Source organism: Thamnophis elegans, chromosome 12 (assembly GCF_009769535.1).
Source record: "Thamnophis elegans isolate rThaEle1 chromosome 12, rThaEle1.pri, whole genome shotgun sequence".
Classification (NCBI taxonomy): domain Eukaryota; kingdom Metazoa; phylum Chordata; class Lepidosauria; order Squamata; family Colubridae; genus Thamnophis; species Thamnophis elegans.
The window spans coordinates 23878843-23900509 of record NC_045552.1 but is presented as its reverse complement, the minus strand read 5'-3'; positions in this window follow the sequence as shown (position 1 = coordinate 23900509).

Genomic DNA, 21667 nt, shown 5'->3' with positions numbered 1-21667 from the left:
ATACTCTCTTTCCAATCCAGTGTTCCAGGTAATCCAACAACAGCACAGAGATAGAGTTACAAGTGGAACATTCATATGTAATCTTCCACAAAGAGTCAGTTAGGAAAGCTATGTCTCTTCTTTTTGTAGTGGTACCATAGCTGGATGAATGTCAAGAACAGACCATATAAGTTGTTGGCAGAATAAGTTGATGATGGTTTGTAGATGTAGCGAAAGATTCAGGAAGATTGGGGTGGGGGGGTTCAGATTTCCTTCTAAGTGGTGACTCAGTGCAAGAGACAAAACTGGAATGATCTTCTGAGCTATGTTCATCATCCTACATTGCTTTTGGAGCTGCACTCAACAATGCAACTGATTAGGTCATCTGGAGAACAGATGGGAGGCAATACTTCCAATCAGCTGTTTGGTGGTGCATGAAGCTGGGTTGAAGAAGCCTCATCTAAACTGTAGGAGATCGAAGACCAATGATGGTGACAGTAGTATGTATCGCAGTGGTTGATCAGATGAGCAGTGTCAGTGATGGTGACTTGAATGCCTAGCCTTAGTATTCTAGAGGAATAGTATGTGGAAGGTTTCCACTGGGTGACAGCAGAAGCAAACCAGTGGAACCTTCCACATACTCATATCCTCTAGAAGGATACCCTGTATCCAGAGGTGGTATTCAGCCAGTTCTGACAGATTCTGGAGAACCGGTAGCGGAAATTTTTGAGTAGTTCAGAGGACTGGCAAATAGACTGGCCCTTCCCCCCGCTGCCTCCCAGATGATCTTCTTTATTGCCCTGGCAAATGGAGCTGGAAAGCAGGTTAGTGGTGTGGAGAGGGAATGGGAATTTTATAGTATCCTTCCCCTGCCATACTCACAAAACCATACCCACAAAGCCATACCACACCCACAAAGCCATGCCCACAGAACCAGTAGCAAAAAATTTGAATCCCACTATTGCCTGTATCCTGTGACTGTCATAACATTGACAGCATGGTGGTGATGCTCAGAAGGAACACAGTGTGTCCCTTGTGCTTCATCTTTCAACTGTTTCACTCTGGAACTTGTTCTTTATGTCATCTAAACAATTGGTTGGTAGAAGAACATGACTTGTGGTCTTTGCACTGAGAGGATTTTGGTGGTTGCTGTTGGGAAGCCATGGCAACAGAAATACAGCAGAGATGGAGGAGATGGGAGGAGGGCAATGGGTTTGAAAGGGTTGTTTCTGTTTCCAGTCAACTCAGTAAGAGCAGCTGGAAGTAAGAAAGGTGGTGTGGTATAGGTGCATGGGTGACAGGGATGTGGAATATTAGACAACATCAGCCTAAAGGACTGGACTAGCTAGCTAGTTGCATGATTGTTTTACTAGTTTATTAGTTGGGGGCATCTGACGTGGGTGGGGGAGGGAAGAGTCATTGGTAGGGGGAGTGACATGTCAGGACGCTATAGGCATGGTAGTGTTGGACAGAAGGAGATGTGGTAAGAGAGAAAGAACAGACTGTTCTCCAGGAACAGTCTCGGTGCATCATGCTAATTCTACATTCCAGCCATCTAAGATCTGGACCCCTAGTGGCTTTGGGTCTTAGCAGCAATTTGTGAGTGTGAAATGGGCCAGAGTCTGTTTATTAAAAAGAAAAATTCTTGGAACTTATGATCAAGTGGCAACACTCTTGGTCAAGCGATCAAAAACTGGTGGCACTCAAGCAAATATGTTTGTTGGTTTGTTTCCCTTAGTGTCTTTATTAGGTTCCCGTGGAATCTGGAAAATGTGATTGGAAACTATGAACTAGGTTTACCAGACTTATCTCTACTTTGACACATGCCCCTATTGGGGTAATACTGGTTACTTCTGGAATATTTTGGCTACTAATGCTACCATCTGAACAAAGACCCAGTTTTACCCAAAGATACCCATTCTAAAGGTAAAGGTAAAGGTTATCCTCACACATACGTATTAGTTGTTCCCGACTCTAGGGGGCAGTGCTCATCTCTGTTTCAAAGCCAAAGAGCCAACGCTGTCCGAAGATGTCTCCATGGTCATGTGGCTGGCATGAGTAAATGCCGAAGGCACATGGAACACTATTACCTTCCCCCCAAAGATGGTTCCTATTTTCTACTTGCATTTTTACATGCTTTCGAACTGCTAGGTTGACAGAAGCTGGGATAAGTAGCGGGAGCTCACTCTGTTAGATGGCGCTAGGGATTCAAACTGTGAACTGCCAATCTTTCTTGATCAACAAGCTCACATCTTAACCACTGAACCACTGCATCCCTTTTATACCTATTCTAGTCTATCCAATAAAGATTACCTTGTAGTTGTTATCCACATCCCAGCAACTGGGAGGTGTATGCAGCATCCTGACACAGTCATAGGAGGCACCCCATTTTATCCCATATTTCCTGGGACGATCTACATGGATCACTCAATGAGTGAAGCAGGACTGCTGATCATCAGCAACCCAATATAATTAGCCACATTGAGACATCAGGAGGAGAGGATAATCTCATTATGGCTCATCTGTGTGCCTGGCTTCAGCAAAGGGGCAGCTTTCCTTCAACGAGAAAGAAAAAAAAAATATCAATGACATCCCAGAGAGAGTTTTGTCACCTGTCACACCAAGAGTTGGAAGAACTCTTCCTATACCCAACCCGACAAGTCTGTGAAGGATGGCCTGAAGCTATCTGTTGACTTGCAGTTGTCCATGTTGGGGCTATCAGATGGAGAAAGATTTTTGTATTTCACTGACAATTTCAGTCACTGCACAACAAGAAAGTTACAGGTAGGCCTCGACTTATGACTGAAATTGGGATCAGAAATCTGGTTATAAGTCATTACATTGTAAACTGAAGCATCCACATGACTGGATGCAATTTTAGGACGTGTTTTGCAGTGGTTGTTAAGTGAAGGCGGCAGTCAAATGTTCAATCCATTCATTTAAATGGGTATGTTTGCTGGAAACCAGCCAAAAATACTGGAACCAGCAAGAAACATCATAAATGACTGATCATAAAGCTGATTGGTTGCCAAGCGCCTGATGTGGTTATGTGACCACAAAGGTTTTTGTGCAAACAATTGTAACAGCCAGAATGTCAGGGTTCCAAATACCATCCAAAATTAAATCAGAGTCCAAGGCAAGGCATTTCTCAAAGTTCCAATTTATTAAGAGAGCCATGTTGGCACATCTGGGAAAACCCAAATCCGAAAGCTTCCCTGTTTTCCCCATCCAGTTGAAAGTTCAAGATCTTGCTCCCACACCTACCAGTCCATCACATGGTCCAATCTTCCACTGTCATGCTGGCAGTTCCACCCATCCTATTCCGGTCAGGTGCAGTGACAAAGGATGACCTTGGTTTTCTAGAAAGAATTTTGTTATGGCTACATATCATTTAACTCCATACAATCCCCTCTCCCATTTTCCCACAATAGAAAATGCATAGTAGAATAATAGAAAGTGTGGCAGGCCAAAGATCCAAAAGAAAAGATGGCTGTAGAATTGACATAGGAGGTTCATGGGATATAAAGCACTCATTCCAAGGCTATTGTAAATGTGAGCGTTCATTAAACAACTGGTCATAAGTTGAGATCTACCTATGTTGACTGGTGGTGCAGTGATAACAATGCAGTATTGCAGACTATTTCTGCCTACTGCTAAGAGTTTGATCCTGACTGGGTCAAGGTTGACTCTACCTTCCACCCTTCTGAGATGGGTAAAATGGGAACTCAGATTGTTGGGGGCAATATGCTGATTCTGTAAAATCACTTAGAGGTGTTGTAAAGCAATATGAAGCAGTACCTAAGTCTAAGTCCAATTGCTAATTTCATTTATTTTCTGAGTGGTGACAAGAATTTTTTTTTGGGGGGGATTATAAAGCCATTTGCAATGCCTGTTCAAAGAATGGCTGTGTTGTGATTTTGAACTGCACAAGTTTCTGGTCCACATGCCATCTACATGAGTCTAGTTTACTGCTTTTACTGAGTTGATCCATCCAGGAAACCATTTTGCTATGAGCAAATTAGCTTCAAATAAATTAGTTGGAGATTAATTAGAAAGAGGGTGGAGGGAAGGCAATTGGCATAAACAGTGTATTGGTATAATTAATTTTAAATAATGCTGACACCAGAGTAGAGAAAGGGATAATTAAATCCAGGCTGCAAACCTACACATATATTTACTTAAGAGTAGCCCTCAATGAACTTACTAACTCCATAAGTAAGCAAATGTTGGCTTATAGTGCAAATGTACTTGATTCCAATTTCATACATATAAGACCAAGAATAAGAGAACATTTACTTAAAAAAAAAGTAAATGAACTACTTCCAAATACATTAGGCAGCTTTATAGGAGTATTTGCCTCCTTTAGATGAAGTATCTTCTTAGTTGGGGCTACTATTATTTTTTTCTTTGGAGTCTGTTGTTTTGATTCAGTCAACTGTTTTCTGAGTACATATGCAGTGCAATCTGCAATCAAATGAATTGTAGGGATTTGTGCATCATGTTACGCTAAACTGTGGTTTGATTCTCTTTCCCCCCTCTCTTTATTAAATTTATTATGAGATAAAATACAAATAAAAACAAAAATTAAGAAAAGAAAAAGAGAACTGCAAGAAAAAAGAAGAAGGGGGGAAAGTGATGATGTTCAACTTTTTTCAGTGGAGTACAAAAAAGTGTTCCAATCTCAGCCTTTTGCTTTACTTTTCTAAGTATCATATAAAGAATGGTTGCAGGAACTGGGTATGTCTAGTTTAATGAAAAGAAGGACCAGGGGTGACATAATAGCAGTGTAACAATATTTGAGGGGTTTCCACAAAGAAGAGGGAGTCAAGCTATTCTCCGAAGCAGCAGAAGTCAGGACAAGAAGAAATGGATGGAAACTAATCAAGGAGAGAAGCAACCTAGAACTAAGGAGAAATTTCCTAACAGAACGATTACCACATTTTTCGGAGTATAAGACGCATCTTAGTTTTGGGGGAGGAAAATAGGAAAAAAAATTCTGCCTACCAGGCATTCATCTGGCTAGCATCCTTAGCCTGGTCAGCTTCAGCACATAAGTTTTCTGTTTTTTTTGTTTTTTTTTAGCATGGTGAGTATGCACTGGTTAGGGATAAAAAACAGCTTCTAAAGCATAGCTGATTGGAGGGAACAGCAATGAGAAAAGCAGGCAAAGCATTGAAGATCACTTCACTCATTAGTGCCTCATTAGAGATTGAAAAAAAAAGGTTCAAAAAGCTGCATTTGGAGTATACCCAAATTTTTGGAGTACATCCAAAAGTGTGCCTTATACTCCCAAAAATACGGTAATCAGTGGAACAATTTGCCTCCAGAAACTGTAACTGCTCCAATGCTGGAGGTGGTTAAGAAGAGATTGGACAACCATTTGTCTTAAATGGTATAAGATTTCAAGAGCAGTGGGACAATAGTTTTCCTGAGCAGGGGGTTGGACTAGAAGACTTCCAAGGTCCCGTCCAACTCTGTTATTCTGTTATTTTTTCAACCCATTTTTATAACAACAGAGACATTGTAGTCATCACAACCTAAATAAAAGTTTCACTTTTTTCAGCTTTCAACTAGAAACACAACTAGATAGGTTCTTTTCTTTAATTAAACAGTCAGTTTTGCCATCTCCACCAATTCTATCCACTTTACTATCCATTCTTCCATTATGGTTTGGTTCTTTCTGAACTGGTGTAACATATATGCATATCCATAGTGTTTCTCCATTATGTGCAAACCAGGACCTCTGTTGTGGTCTGCCGGTGGCCTGTGGAACTGGCAGCAGAATCGGACAGTGAGAAGGTTGGGGAGGAACAGGGGCCAGTCCTGGAGTCTGGGAAAAACTCAGATGAGGGCTCTGTGTTGGAGGCAGAAAGGGGGCCAAGGCCATCTGGGAGTTATATGCTGCCTCCAGAGTTGGACATCAGCGAGGCAGAGGAACAAGGGGAGTCTGTTCCCAGTGCATGCATGGGCAGAGCTGCCAGAGGGCAAGAACAATTAAGGCAAAAGGGGCAACTTGGGAGTAAGGCTTGTAGGTGATTGCCCCCTCTCATAGAACATAAAGGAGGAGCAAAGGCACGTGAGTCTTTGCAGGAAACAACTTTCTTCATGTTATTAGTTTTACATTCTGAAACTCTGTTTTTGACTTTGTGCTCCGTGTGGCCTTGCCAAGCTAATTGGCAATTAGGTCTTTGGCAGCATTTCAAGAGAGATAATGGTCGGTGCTTATTAGCCTTATCCAGAAAGACTGTGGCAGACTTCTGTTGGACTCTTTACAAACTATTTGTGACTCATTATGGGCTGTGAATGAACATAATTCACAGCCTTTGAAACAAAAAGAGGGTTTTTGGGACTAAGCGTGTGCTTTTTATTATATCAGGAAGCCTAGCTTCTTATTTCATTTTCAGTACTGTATTTATTTTAAATTTTATTTAGCAAATTTCACTTTGTCTTAATTCGAGGAGGTCTACCATGATGGATACAAAAATATCCTCCAGATTAGTTAATGATTAAAGGGCAGTTAAAGCTCACTTCCAAAATTAAAACAATCCTAACCCATTAGAACTTACCGTATATACTCGAGTATAGGCCGACCCGAATATAAGCCGAGGCACCTAATTTTACCACAAAAAAACTGGAAAAGTTATTGACTCGAGTATAAGCCTAGGGTGGGAAATGCAGCAGCTACTGGTAAATTTCAAAAATAAAAATAGATACCAATAATGTTTTTGAATATTTATTTCAAAGAAAAACAGTAAACTAGCGGTGTATTCAATGAAATACTTCACTCACCTCATGATGCTGACGTCCCGCTGTGATGATGATGTCCCGTGCAGCCGCGGGGAGCGATGTCCCGCCTCCTATGACACACGGCACAGTGATTCCTATCATTGGATCACTGTACCAGAGGAGATGGGACATCGCTATGTGGCTGCTTGCCATAACAAGGAGGAGGTGGGACATCGTTGCAGAGCGGCAGGAGGGGGAGGAAGGGGAATCGTAAGACAGCCCTGCATTACATTAGAACGTGAGGAGGGGGATGGTGCGGTGCGCGCTGCGCGGCAAACTGACACAGAGGGAGGGGAAACTCACAGGGGCACTGGGCCATTCACGAGTGTCACCCAGCGGCATGGCCCCGCCCCTTTTTCTCCTCCATTTCGGGCAAATTTTTCACTGACTCGAGTATAAGCCGAGGCGGCTTTTTTCAGCCCAAAAAGTGGGCTGAAAAACTAGGCTTATACTCGAGTATATACAGTAAACTGATCATAATATTCTGCATCAGGAGTGTCAAATTAAAACAGGTACTCAGAAATCAACTTTATATAGCTTTGCACTTGAGATGATGAAGCAGAGGGCACACCCTAGAAAGTGTTGCCAAAATCATGTTCAGTTCATTTCTTGTATTAGTAGAACAGTACTAAATAGCAGAAGCTAACCCGGGGTGTCAAACTCAAGGCTTGGGAGCTGACCTGCGGGGTCAGCTTAGATCTGGCCCATGGGGCCACCATGAAAACAGCGAATGACTGAGTTGTGGTGCGTCTGCCAGCAAAACGGACTCTTTGTTAAAATATTCGTGACTGGGAGAGACATGGGAACAAGGTGAGCCAATGAATAGGCATAGCAACTAAGTCAGCCAATGGGAGCTTAAACAGATCTGAGTTTATGCAAGTATTGAAACAGAAACTTAAGCAATCTGCTGCTTTGTGAAGTAAACTAGCAATAGGTCTGGGCTTGTCTGTTGATATGAAACTAACTGCTTGTGTTTGCCTGCAACTCTCCTGCCTTGTGCTTACTTGGAAGAACCACCTGTTGGTATTGTACGTTTATTCATCTACTCTTAGGTACTGTATATAAAGAAATTAATGAATCCAGCTGAATCAGTTATCTGTGTGTGCTTTCTGGATTTGTTTTTTTCTGCAACAAGCTCCCTTTTTGCCTGCGATGGCCTCCTGCAACCCTCTGCCAATGAAAACGAAATTCGGGAAGGCCACACACCCTTCCTGAGCTCTGTTTTTGCTGGCAGAGGATTGTGGGAGTCTGTCGCAGCTGAAAACGGAGCTTGGGAACCCATTTTCTCTGGCAGAGTGCTCAGGCCACCACATGCACCCCTGACATGAGTGATGTCGAGCTGTCCATGCCCATATTAGCATGCCATGCCCCCGAGGTCAAACACAACCCTGATGCGGCCCTCAATGAAATCGTGTTTGACACCCCTGACCTAACCAAACCTAAGTGATCCTTTAAAAAGCTAAGCAGGGCCTATTTTGATTGGAAATTGGATGGAAATCATGGTGGTAGACCAGACTTGGAGATTAGAAAAACAACCTGGAAGGAAGTGATGGTCAACCATGTCACTTGGGTATTGAGTTGCAGAAGATTGATAAGGAGATACTGGGGTAAACATGTAAGATTTACCTTCATGTTTCTCAATCTCAGCAACTTAGTGGATGGGAAATTCTGGGAGTTTGAGGCCACACATCTCAAAGCTGGTGAGGTTGAAAAGTACTTTATTTAGCCCACTGAGACAATATTGTGTTTTATTTTATTCACATACATGCTTAGAAAAAGCAGCCAGCTTTGCAGATTAAAATTTCCCTTTTTATGATTCTGCAGTTATAATTCACATCACTCTAAATCCTTCTTGCCTGTGAACCTTTCAAGTGCACCCTACTTGTAGGAATTAAAATAAAAGGGGCAATATTAGCCCCTTAACCTAAGGGCAGGGAAACGATAGCTTCATAGTGGACATGTTCTTTAAGAAATATTCTGGGAAAGGGTCACTTCTCTGGAGCCCCAGGTTAGGGGTCAGCTTTGACAGGTGTTGTATGCTAAAAACAAGAAGCTATCTTTAAAAGAGGATCAGTAATCTCTGTTATTGACAAAAATGTCATGCAGCCTTCTAGATATTGTTTGTAAAGGATCTTATCTCACTTAAAAATGTCTCTGACAGAAGTTTCACTGTCTGATTGTTGAGATCAAGCTATTAGTAAGATGCCTTGCCAAGTGACGGTTAAACTTCTCCGGATTGAGTGCCCAAAGCACAAGTGTGCATGTGTGAATGCGCGCAGGTGCCTAAACCCCCAGAATGCAATGTGCACCTTGGAAGGACGGAAGACTGAGTCAACCTTGAGCCTGGTGAGATTTGAACTGCCAAACTGCAGCTAGCAGTCAGCTGAAGTAGCCTGTAGTACTGCCCTCTAACCACTGTGCCACCTCATCTCTTTTCAGGTCTTGCAGTTTTCTGACCACAGAAGGGCAATGAAGGCATGGCGCAAGGTTTTGATAAAAGCCTTTTGGTTGTTGCTGTTTGTTGGGAGCTTCTGCATGGAACCTGGCGTGGTGTACTGTGGAAACTATCCACCCTTGTGGTATCTCTGCTGTTATTATAAAGATGCTCCGGGAAGCTCATAAAAGATTTAGGTGTCATCTTAATTGGTATGCATTTAGCTAATAAAAGTCTCTGTGGATTTTACTACTCTAGTCATTGGTGACTATAAGGGGTGGTGCTCATCTCTGTTTCAAGGCCATTGAGCCAGCGCTGTCTAAAGACATTGGTCAGAGTGATGTCATAGAATGCTGTTACCTTCTCACCAAAGTGGTACCTATTTATCTACTTTCAAATGCATGCTTTCAAACTGCTAGGTTCACAGAAGCTGGGTCGAGGATGGGATCTCACCCTGTTGTATGCAGTTCGGGTCTTGAACCTGGGTTGCTAGCTGTTCTGACCTAAGCTTCCCCAGCAGCACAAAGCCGAATCCTCATGCTGATAAACCCCTTTTACTTAATTTATAGTGAATTCCTATCCAGCAAAGTCCATAGTCTTTCAAGATAGTTCACAATTACTGACCTTCATCAGGATTGGAGAGTGGCCAGGCCAATATCTTTCAGATGCCACAATACTTGGCAAGAATGCAGGAATGAACTAATTGTCTCCTGCAAACACCTCTCCTCTTTTGCTCTTTTTTATTTGCTCTGGGAGGGGGCATTTACCGTCCACCTGTGGCCTTACTCCCAAGTCAACCCCTGTTCTTTAGCGGTTCCCTTCATCTGGCAACTCTGCACATGTGCACACTGGGAACAGGCTCCAGCTGTTCATCTGCCTCACTGATGTCTGACTCTGAAGGCAGCTGATAACTGGCATACGGCTCTGGCCGCATCTCTATCTTCGACACAGAGCCCTCATCAGAGCCTTCCCCAGATTCCAGGACTGGCCCAAGTTCCTCCCCAACTTCCTCATTTTCCAAATCTGCTGCCAGCTCCACTGGCCACTGGCAGGCCACAACAACAGCTTTCTAGCCAACAATCCCAGCATTTTAACTGCTGAACCGCCACACTGAAAAATAAAGCTTAAATCTCTTTATTTACTAGAATGTTCATCATCCCTGGATTTGAAAGAACCAATTGCTTGAGTGCTAGATCGCTGCCCTGACACTTGGCAAAACAGTTTATATTAAACATACATTTTTGAACTGGCTGTATCTTTTCATGTCTCAGCCCCTCATTTCCAAAAAAGGCTGCTCCTGAAAAAACTCTCCCGTCCTTGTTCTCTCCAGAGCTGGATTTTGTGCCATATTGTGAACTTGGCAATAGAGCAGCGACGTCTGTAAAGTCACTTAATACCTTCTGCTCTTCTGTCGCTCCCCACTTAGGCTCCTTAACAGCTCTGCAAACAGAAAATAATTAAGCCCAGCCGGGCCTCCCCCAGGTACATCTAATGCCATGCATTCATCAGATGCATAAACAAAAAGCCCACAGAGCTTGGCATTTTCTTCCCTTTGCTCCCATCCCAAGTTGTCACACAATTAAAATAAAAATTAATCCTTAGCAGGTTATTTATCTATTCTGTTCAAGCAGAGAGCTCAGACTCTTGGCGGTAGCTTTCTCCTCTGGGGGGGGGAGGGTCACTTTTTCAGCCCACGGAATGAAAACACAATCCAGAAATGAGCAACCCGGGGGCTTTGTGGGGTTCCAGCAGTGGCAAAAGCCAAGTTCTGCATTGCAGTGCACCCGGGGGACTCCTTACAAGTTTTCCTCCTGCACTCTCTGCCCTTCCTACCAATACGGCCACCAGGCAGAGCAAAGTTGCTTCAGGGTGTAACCCATAGAGTCCTCATCTGACTAAGCTTGATAGGGAGAAGTGAAGGATTGCAAGCTATCCCTATAGTGACAAAATAAATGAATGTGCTTCCCTTAGAGGGGAAGCTAGAAAGCTGAGAAAAAGATGGAAAGACTATGAGTTATGGTGATGTTTGTCCGTTGTGTTCGAAGAGGACCTTGACTTCTATCAGGTTGTGGGCTGTCCATGAAGTGTCCGCAGGTATCTGGTAAAGCCTATACGGGCATCAAATATTCTGCCACATGTCGGGCAGACATGCGAGGGCACCATTGTTGCAGCATTTGCAGCTCTGGCTTTGCGGAGTGCTTGCTACTCTTGTGCTATGGTTGCTCTTCATTCCTCAGATGCCTGGCAGCCTTGGTGGATCAACGTATGCCATGTTGATCGATCTTCTGCCAGGGATTCCCAGGAGGTGGTGTCAATTTCCAGAGACTTGAAGGAGGCTTCCAACATGTCTTTGTATCACTTCCTTTGTCCCCCTTGCAATCGCTTTCCTTCAGACAGCTCACCACAGAGGAGCTGTCTGGGGATGCGATGGTCTGGCATCCTTGCAACGTGGCCTGATCAGCATCTTTGGGCTTTCATCAGCAGGGTGTGAACCAATGGCAGGCCTGCTCTGGAGAGGACTTCTGTGTCTGGCACCTTGTCCTGCCACCAGATCCTAAGAATTCTACGGAGGCAGATCGTGTGGAAGTGGCTCAATTTATGAGCCCCGGCAACCCTGGGAGAAGGGTGTTGGGGAGCATGGGACTCACTTTGAGGAGTGAATATTGAAAAAAGGACTACCAGAAGGGCAATGGCACCAAGAAGGGTCAAAAAATCAAGGAGTGGCCTAAGCCCTGTCTTACATGTATTGTGTTACACACACACACACACACACACACACACACACACACACACACAGGACGTTTGGTTCCATAGGTCACTTGCAATGGACACTTTTGGTTCCATGGATCACTTCCAGATTGTTTGGGGCAATTTTGGGGGCATATAACGCTTCCCCTATGTGGAATTCCCCTTAGGGAGTTCTTTTTCTTATCAGCTTGATTTTTGCTGACTCTTCGTTGCTTTTGCTAGGGGCCTTTTTTTTTACACCCCCATCCCCTGCATTCTGGAGAGAATATACTCACTCTGTTAGGGACACTGATGAGGGAGGCTCTGTTGGGTAAACTGGCATGGTCACAAACTCTACCCCTGTAGCTATTTTGAATTGTAAACCTTGTAAACTGTCCAGAGATGCTGTAAAATGCTAAGGGGTGGTATATTGGCCTAAATGCTATTGCTATCTTGAGCTCTTTTTATACACCACCATCCTTGCGCTCTCCTGCAAATGCCACAGAGGAAAGCTGATCTCCTGCACCATTGGGTATAAGGAAGCAAGAATGGGCAGGGCATGTCAGGAAAAGCATAAAAGAGAGCTGAATGCAGGGAATAGAGTCCTAGAGACCAACTGGACTCAGGTAGCATGTTGTTGTTGTTGTTAGTTGCAACCCATGATGTCCAACCTATCACAACCCCATGGACCATGTTCCTCCAGGCCTTCCTGTCCTCTGCCATCTTCTGGAGTCCATTTAAGTTCAGGCCAACTGCTTCAGTGATTCCATCCAGCCGCCTCATTCTTGGTCGTCCCTTTTTTCTTTTGGCCTCAATCTTTCCCAGCATGAGGCTCTTCTCCAGGGAGTCCTTCCTTCTCATTAGATGGCCAAAGTCTTTGAGTTTCCCCTTCAGGATCTGGCCTTCTAAAAAGCAGTCTGGATTGATCTCCTCTAGGACTGATTGGTTTGATCGCCTTGCAGTTCAAGGGACTCGAAGGAATCTAATCCAGCACCAGAGTTCTAAGGCCTCCATTCTTTGGCGCTCAGCCTTTCTTATGATCCAACCTTCACATCCACACATTGCAACTGGAAAAACAAGATAGCATATAAAACCATAAATATATAAATAAAAAGTGTAGCCGGGTTATGAATTGTGTTTTTTGTGTAATCTAATTTAGCTAAACTTTCATTTCCCCCGCCTTATGTTGTGCCTTTATTTTGTGTGGTTTAGTATTTCATATTCATTTTACGGGCTATGTAAGGTTGATCATACTGAAATGATTGGTGAGTGTGTGTGAATGTGTGGGTGGGTGAGAACACACACACACACACAAAACCAAGTGAGCATTAACCAACATTTGCATTTTGTGTAAATGTAGCTGCAAGGCCCTTAGCTAATTAGGTTTAACATTATGTGAGGAATGCAGTCCAAATTAATTATTTTGTTATATATCTTAGTTGCTTAATAAAGTATCATTATCCGCATATTTGCAGAGAGAGAGGGGGGGGGGAGAGAGAGAGAGAGAGAGACTCTCCAGGATAAAAATAATGCCATTACTGTACTAATAAAAGTCAATTAATTATATCAACTCCCTAAAAGTGAAAAATAACCAGTGATTATTATCAACAGAAACTAATAATGAAATGATATTCACCCTGTGTTAAAAAGACCTCAAATGATAAAAACCTGTTATTAGCCTAGTGCTAGAAGGAAATTAAGGATGTGTTTAGAAGAGAACGTAGCTATCACAACAGAGCTGATGTGACAGTGAATCACACTGAGCTGGAGTTTGCGCAAAGGTTTCATCGAAGATTTTCTACAAGATCTTTCCTTAATTTGATGTCTCTGAGATTTGATGAATCTGCATCCTTGGCCAACCTGGTTGAATATGGCAGGAATCAAAGCCTGCTCGATGTCACTCATGTTGGGGGTGCCTGTGGCAGGCCAAGCACTCTGCCAGCGAAAGCAGACTCCCAAGCTCCATTTCTGGCTGTGAAGGCCTCCTGCATCATTCCATCAGGGAAAATGGAGCCTTCCCGAGCTCTGTTTTCGCTGGCAGAGACACCATGGGCTGGTCCCTCACTGTTTCCAGGATGGCCCCGTGGGCCAGATCTAAGCCGGTCCCTCACTGTTTCCAGGATGGCCCCGTGGGCCAGATCTAAGCACCCCATGGGCCAGTTCTGGCCCCTGGGCCTTGAGTTTGAGTAATGGTATTGTGCACTCTTCAGGTCATGGTCAATCTAGGGGTGGGTTCCGGGTGCTGCTACTGCTGTTTCACTCAGGGGTGCACCGTGCATACATGTACTTGATACATAGTATTAAAAAATGCTTCTGCGCACGAGCAGAAGCAAAAAAAAGATGGCACCACCTATGGCGCCACTGAGAGAACCGGTTCAGGGGCGTGGTAGGCTAAGTTACTACCTACTTGACTGAACAGGTCCAAACAGGTCCAAACCCACCTCTGGGTCAATCCTCTCAGTGAATGGGGGCTGCAAAGCAATGTGATGTAGGGCAGAAAAGAAATCAGCCATAATTCTGTTTCCTGTTTGAATTCAGCTGGCACCAAGCCATTCTCTGGAGGTGGTAGAAATAAATCTAACCTCGACAGCTCACCCTTGTAATCAGCTGAGTGGGTTTTATTCCAGAATTTTCTTTAAATATGCACACATGCAAGGAACCCCAGGGTATTTGAAACCTTTTATGATGTTTTAATAAGTGTCAGTCCCTCTAAACCTGGAGAGAATTAATCACATTTTCCTATAGATTCCTACTTAGACAGTTAATTATTAATTAATGCCTACCTATCTCGCTTGGTTAGCAATTATCTCGTCCTAATCACTTTCTCTGCTATCACTCGCGTCAGGCGCCAATCCGCTACTTTGCCGAATAAAGCCCTATGCGGGTTACAGACATTAATACAAAGGTAATTATAGTTTTATTGCTTATGTAATTCTGAATCATCTACATGGTCATTCGATTTATTTCTTGTAAAATTAAATGTAAATACATTCTAAAAATTCTGATTCTTTCCCCTGTTTAGCTCTTGTGTCTTTCAGTAAGGCTAAATAAGCAATATCCCTCCCTCCCTCCCCCTCTCCCTCCCTCCATCCTTTCCTCCCTTCCTTCCTTCCTGACTTATATATATGACAGTTGCACTGTTATCACCTTTTGTGATCTTCTGACAAGGAAAGTCAATGGGGAAGCCCGGTTCACTTAACAATCATGTTACTAACTTAACAACTGCAGTTATTCAATTATCAACTGTGGCAAGAAAGCTCATAAAATGGAGCAAAACTCACTTAACCACTGTCTTGCTTAGCAACAAAAATTTTGGGCTCAAACTGTGGTTGTAAATTGAGATCGTCCTATACAGAAATATAGAGATAAGAATTACAGGAATAGAGATTAGAGATTGTGACAAAGATAGAGATTGAAAAATAGATATTTCTTCTTTTGGGGTTGTGTGGAAGACTTGATGAAAATTCAGTTTGATAGATGCAGCCCTTCAAATTGAATCAGATTTCCAAATCTGAGTATTTTGGAATTAATTGAGCAATTTGGTAGACTTGTGTGACTTATGTTCAAACCTCTTTTTTTATCCAGTTGAATTATCAGTTCAAATACAATGAATGAACTGAATCTGTTAAATGAATCAACAATGCATTTGCTTCATTGAAATAACATTAATAATTTGAATTAAATCTCCTACCCAGTCTTTTTTCTTAGTCAACATTGATAGCTTGAACACTTAATGTATAAGCGTTGAGTGAATGTTACCCCCAAAAAATAAGAAACAGCAGCACAAATGCTTTTGTTCCATTTGTAGATCCATTCACAGATGCTTCTATAAACTCTCCAAAGAAGAAAAAGACAGAAGTAAGCTCTTCCTGTATTGATATTGTCAGGTGCTACTTCATCTAATAACTCAACTCCATTTGTTTGAAATCAAGTGCACTTTTACTAATTACAAACGAATAGTAGCGAAGCAAAGCTGAATCTGGTTAATTAGGCGCGAAAGAAAAGAATATCATGTATAGTTCAATCCCCTCCCCTTGGCACCCAGTCCTTGGTCCAATTATAATTCACCCAACTGTCAGGTGGGAGATATCTTCAAAAAACATTACCAGGATGGAATGCTGGACAGTTAACCTTGGTGGGAAGCTCCCTTCCTTCCGCATGCGCAATGAGATGGTCAGGCCAGCGTCTAGAATCTTCCTCCAGCACATAATGATTCCCTTCCCAAATACCATGCCCCCCCTCCCCGTTTCAATGGCAGCCAAAGCAGCAGCAAAGCAGAGGCTGACATATATGATGAGAATTATTGCTTAATAAATAATAAACACTTTATTCCAAGATTGAGTGATTAGTAATCATTGTTTTGTTGTTGTTAGATGCAAAGTCATGTCCAGCCAACCGCGACCCCATGGACAACGTTCCTCCAAGCCTTCCTGTCCTCTACCGTCCTCTGGAGTCCATTTAAGTTCACGCCAACTGCTTTGGTGACTCCATCTAGCCACCTCCTTCTTTGTCATCCCCTTCTTCTTTTGCCCTCAGTCTTTCCCAGCATCAGGCACTTCTCCAGTGAGTCCTTGCTTCTCATTAGGTGGCCAAAGTACTTGAGTTTTCTCTTCAGGCTCTGAAGAGTCAGGGTTGACCTCCTCTAGGACTGACCAGCTTGAAGGCCTTACAGTCCAAGGGACTCACAGGAGAAGTTCAAAGGCCTCCACTCTTTGGTGCTCAGCCTTCCTTATGGTCCAACTTTCACAGCTATCCATTGCAATAGGGAAAACCATAGTCTTGGCTATACACACTTTTGTTAGCAGGGTGATGTCTCTGCTTTTTAGTATGCTGTCTAGATTTGCCATAGCTTCCTCCCCAGGAGCAAGCGTATTTTAATTTCTTGGCTGCTATCCCCATCTGCAGTGATCTTGGAGCCCAGGAAAATAAAATCTGTGACTACCTCCATTTCTTCCCCATCTATTTGCCAGGAATTGAGAGGGATGGATGCCATGATCTTAGTTTTCTTAATGTTGAGTTTCAAGCCAACTTTTGCACTCTCCTTCTTCACTCACATCAAGAGGCTCTTTGGTTCCCCTTCACTTTCTGCCATTGGAGTGGAAGAAAGAATACTAGGATAACTCTCATGTAACCGAGCACACCAAGACATTCTTTTTGAGGAAGAAAATAAGGGAATATAGCAATAAAGGAAAATATTTATTGCTATGAGTTGAACTGAGGGCGTCCTTGGGGCTCTCTGAGGTTGGTTGTTTCCTTGCAGATGTTTCATTATCTAAACAAGGTAACATCATCAGTGCTAGTAAGGAGTGAGTTTTTTGGAAGGGAACATCCAAAAAAGGTATCAACCTTGACTGCTCTTAAGAAGGCCAGATCCTGAAGATGAAATTTAAATACTTTGGCCACCTAATGAGAAGGAATGCCTCACTGGAGAAGAGCCTCATGCTGGGAAAGGTTGATTGCAAAAGAAGAAGGAGATAGTAGAGAATGAGGTGGCTGGATGGAGTCACTGAAGCAGTAGGTGTGAGCTTAAATGGACTCCAGAAGATGGTAGAGGCCTGGAGGAATGTGGGCCATGGGGTTGCGATGGGTCGGACAGAACTTTGCAACTAACAACAACAATGTAACAAAGGTAATTTGATATCCTTCTCCCCATCGCCTTGAATCAACCCCTATCCCCCCCTCCTTTTGCAGGAAGTAACCACTTCCGTAGAAATAAAATGCTTTTTCTTTTGACCCAGATTTACCTGAAAGTCAATTCGGGAAATGGTCTTACAGCTTAGCCAATGAATTGAATTTTGTCTGTCTAGTTAAGCTGGCAACTTGTTTGCTGCTGGAGGATAGGAGCATTGTGATAAACCACCTCTGAAGGAAATGCCAGTTCTGGGTCAGTGGAGCCTGGAATGAACTTGGTTGCTGAAAAATTTATATTGAATTTAGAACATTATTTTAGCTATTGACAAATGGAATCAGTATTGCATAAGGAATGAAGGGCAGTTTAATAATAATAATAATAATAATAATAATAATAATAATAATAATAATAAAGTTTCATTTAATACTATTAAATCTGTTTCCAACAGACGAAACAAGAATACAGAAAAGATGTGATAAAATCAAGAATGGAGAGTTGGCAGAACAAAGCACTGCATGGCCAATTTATGGAAAAAATAAAAGATAAAGTGGACAGTGAACAAACTTGGTTATGGTTAACAACAGGTACATTAAAGAAAGAAACAGAGTCACTAATCCTGGCTGCGCAAGAACAAGCTATCTGCACAAATGCCATTAAGGCCAAAATCGAAAAATCCTCTGATGATGCCAGATGCAGACTTTGCAAAGAAGCTGATGAAACTGTTGATCACATACTCAGCTGCTGTAAAAAATCGCGCAGACTGATTATAAATTGCGGCACAATTCAGTAGCACAAATGATCCATTGGAATTTGTGCAAAAATTATAATATTAAAACAGCAATAAACTGGTGGGAACATCAGCCTGAAAAAGTCACTGAAAATCAGATGGTCAGGATCTTGTGGGATTTCCATATACAAACAGACAAAATACTGGTGCATAATACACCAGACATCACACTGGTTGAGAAAAATAAGGTCACAATCATAGACATCGCAATACCAGGTGATAGCAGGGTCGCCGAGAAGGAACATGAAAAAATCGCAAGATACCTGGACTTAAAAAATCGAAATTCAACGACTATGGCACAAACCAGCAGTGATAATTCCAGTGGTAATTGGCACACTGGGTGCTATTCCAAAAGCACTGGAATTACATTTAAAACAGTTAAAAATTGACAAAATCACCATCAGTCAAATGCAAAAAGCTGCACTGCTTGGATCTGCACGCATATTACGAAAATACGTTACGACGTCCTAGGCCCCTGGGTGGGGCCCAACTAGTAACCAATGCCAAATCCGGCAAAACAACTGGCCGCTGTGATACAATTGAATAATACTAATATTATTAGTATAATACTACTTAATACTAATTAAGTATACTAATACTAATACTTAATACTACTACTACTTACTACTTAATAATACTAGTATTATTACTAATACTAATACTAATACTAATACTACTACTAATACTACTACTACTACTAATAATAATAATAATAATAATAATAATAATAATAATAACTCCGCCGTTGCTGGTCCCAAGCCCGGATGAGAAAGGAGGAGGGTTGGGGTCAGGTTGGCATCTGGTCCCGTAAAAAAAACCCCGCCAACCCATACAATATGGTGAAAAAAAAGAATAAGAATTCCATACCGCATCGGTCGTCGCGTGGGTTAACAAGGGCCGCGGCGGATGTTGGGGTCCCTGGACATCCGTCGACAAGTGGGCTACAAGTGGACCAGCCAACAAAACAACAAAAATATAGTGCAGATGAAAACCGTGCCATAATGGCCTGTTACTACAACTCACAGCCAGAAAAAAGAGGCTATTTAAAGCGAATGTATGAATTATGGAAACAACAATATCCAGATTCAAATGTTAGTGAACAACGACTAGCAGATCAAAGGCGATTTATTATACGGAATAAAGTGTTTAGTGAAGTTGAACATGAGGAAATTCAGGCAAATTGCAAAACCCAAAAAACAATATCACAAATGGAAATAACTGATATTCAAGACACAACTAAAGACATTATAGTAGAACTCCCAGAAGAAGCTCTCGGGGAGGAAATAACATCACCACCACTAGAACCAGTTATCACTGAACCAACTGATGAACTAACTCAAAAACAAAAAGAATTGAAGGATAAGATCATGGAGCATTTTCTGTTTAATGAGGAAAGGCAACGTTTACCATCACTAAAAACTGTGCCTAAGAAAATTTTGGCCCCTATCATGAAAATGGTTAATGCAGTGTTTTCAACAATTGAACCGGGATCTATCTTGGAAACAAACCAGTTAATGTACAGCGCAGCTGTAATAGTCACTAATGAACTAGGCATTAAAATTAAAGTACCTAGTCACACAACAGAGAAAGCATCAAAGCCAAAGTGGAAAATCCGTTTAGAACAAAAAATCAAAAAATTAAGGGCAGATGCTAGTAACTTAAAGAACATGCATGAGCAACGGCTTAAAAACAACAAAATCATAGATCGGCTAATCAGAAGATATAGATTGGATACAAGAAACATCAATGAAGCTTTAGAGATTGTAAAACAGCAGATAACAGCAACAGCTAGAAAAATTGAAAGATATGAGGCACGAATCATCCAATATAAACAAAATCAGCAATTTCGATCAGACCAACGGCGTTTTTATCAAAGTCTTAATGTGAATGGTGACACCAAAAGTGAAAAACCAGAAAAACAGGCCACAGTTGAATTTTGGAAAGAATTGTGGGAAAATGCAAAGGACTACAACAAGGAAGCAAAGTGGATACATGACTTTGAGAAAAGCATTGGCAACAAACAAATGCAAGTATTAGAAATAACAACTGAGATGGTCAAAAATCGAGTTAAAAAGGTAAAGAATTGGACATCACTTGGAAAGGACCAATTACATGGTTTCTGGCTCAAATATCTGACCAGTTTACATGCAATATTGGCCAGGCAACTGAATGAAATTTTACAAAAGGGCCAAATTGATGAATGGTTGACAACTGGAAAAACATACTTGATTCAGAAAGATGCAACTAAAGGAACAACACCTGAAAACTACAGACCAATAACATGCTTGCCAAAAACCTTCAAATTACTCACAGGCATTATTGCCGATAACATGATGGATTATTTGGAAACAAACAACATCTTGCCAGTAGAGCAAAAAGGCAACAAAAGAAGGAGCAGGGGCACAAAAGATCAGCTTCTAATTGATAAAATGATATTAGAAAATTGTAAGAACAGAAAAACGAACTTGAATATGGTCTGGATTGATTACAAAAAGGCATTTGACTCACTGCGACATAGTTGGATCATAAAATGCTTAGAAACAACTGGCATTAGCAAAAATATTACATCCTTTACTGAAAAGGCGATGAAACAATGGAGAACTGAGTTGGCAGTAGGGAATGAGATCTACGGAATGGTTAATATCAAGCGAGGAATTTTCCAGGGTGATTCACTTTCACCTCTTCTCTTCATCATCACAATGATCCCACTATCAATAATCTTAAAAAAAATGAAATTAGGCTACCAAACAGCCAAAGAAGCGGAAAAAATTTCGCATTTACTATATATGGATGATTTGAAACTGTATGGAAAGTCAGAAATAGAAATCCAATCATTGACAAACACAGTCCGAGTATTCAGCACCGATATTTCAATGCAGTTTGGCATGGAAAAATGCGCCACTGTATCCATAAAAAGGGGCAAAATCACTGCATGTGAGGGAATTGAAATGCCCAATGGCCAATTAATTAAATGCAAAGAAAATGAAGCCTACAAATACTTAGGCATTCTGCAGTTGGATAACATCAAGCATGGAGAAGTAAAAACTATTGTCAGGCGAGAGTACACCAACAGAGTTAGGAAAATTTTGAAATCTAAATTGAATGTTGGAAATACAATCAAGGCCATAAATACCTGGGCAATACCAGTTATAAGATACACAGCTGGTATAGTTAACTGGACACAAGCTGATTTGGACCTTTTGGACCGAAAAACCAGGAAACTAATGACAATGCACTACAGTTTACATCCACGTGGTGATACTGATAGACTGTACCTGCCCCGAAAATCAGGTGGCAGAGGATTATTACAAGTGAAGCAAAC